At 30.1% G+C, this 1,067-nt stretch overlaps 1 non-coding gene across 1 annotated transcript; it reads left to right on the top strand.

Moving 5' to 3' along the window:
• The first annotated feature begins 9 nt into the window (after positions 1–9).
• Positions 10–115, top strand: LOC149526525 (small nucleolar RNA R71). The gene has a single exon (XR_016351920.1). It is a non-coding gene; the product is annotated as a small nucleolar RNA R71 (small nucleolar RNA).
• Positions 116–1,067: the final 952 nt, after the last annotated feature.

Below are 1,067 nucleotides of genomic sequence, written 5' to 3'. Positions count from 1 at the left end.
CACTTAGGTAATCCATGGTGAGGATACCTTCTTATCAAATCCTTATACCTCTCCCAAGCCTCATATAGTGATTCAGAATCAAATTGCATGAAAAAAGTGATATCATTTTGCATCTTTGCTAACTTTACATGTGAGAAGAATTTTGCTAAGAATTTTTGAGCCAAATCATTCCAAGTATTAATGGAACCAGAGGAAGCAAATTTAACCAACTCTTTGCTTTAGCTCTCAATGAAAAAGGAAAAAGCCTCAATCTTATGGTATCATTAATGACACCATTAACTTTGAATGTATAGCAGATTTCAAGGAAATTTTACAATATGAGCATTCAGATCATAATTAGGCAAACCCCCAAACTAAACAACAGTCTGAATCATCTGAATGATTGATGGCTTAATTTCAAAGTTGTTGACTTGAATAGGAGGTCTTCGAATACTAGAGTGGAGTTTTGTACTCGTGGGACAACATAATCCCTCAAAGGCTTGGTCTCTTCCTCTTGTTGATCAACCATTGTTTTACTTGGAGGAGAAACCTTTTTATTTTTCCTTCGAAGTCTTCAAAAAGTTTTTTTGATTTTTGGGTCAAAAGGAACAATTTTCAAATTTTAAGCTCTTCGCATACAACAACAAAAGGTACCTAAAAAAAATTAAAGAAAAGAAAGTCTAGATTAAAATTAAGAATGCTTAGTATTAATATTAACAAGAACTTGTTAAATTCCCCAACAACAGTGTCAAAAACTTGTTGTTCAATTTTCTACCCATGCAAGTATATGTATTGCAAAGGTAATATTGAGATGAGTAAAGTGTCGATCTCATAGAGAATTGGATTAATCTTTATTGTTAACTACTAAAATTAACACACTCTAATTTTATTTAAACAATTAAAATTAAAAAAAAAATTGAAACTAAAAAACTAATAATTAAAACTAATATATCAATAAAATTACTTCTAGTGATTACTAGACCTTAAATTATGATCTCTCTCAATACTACATCTGAATATTGTCTCTCTTTCTCTCTTAACTTAGTTTAATAGATTAAGTTGCAAACCTAGAGTCCTAAATTATTACA

This window comes from Theobroma umbraticum, unplaced genomic scaffold, assembly GCF_002168275.2.
Source record: "Theobroma umbraticum cultivar Fairchild unplaced genomic scaffold, ASM216827v3 scaffold_55.0, whole genome shotgun sequence".
In the NCBI taxonomy this organism is placed as follows: domain Eukaryota; kingdom Viridiplantae; phylum Streptophyta; class Magnoliopsida; order Malvales; family Malvaceae; genus Theobroma; species Theobroma umbraticum.
This window is presented reverse-complemented; position numbering and strand designations above follow the sequence as displayed.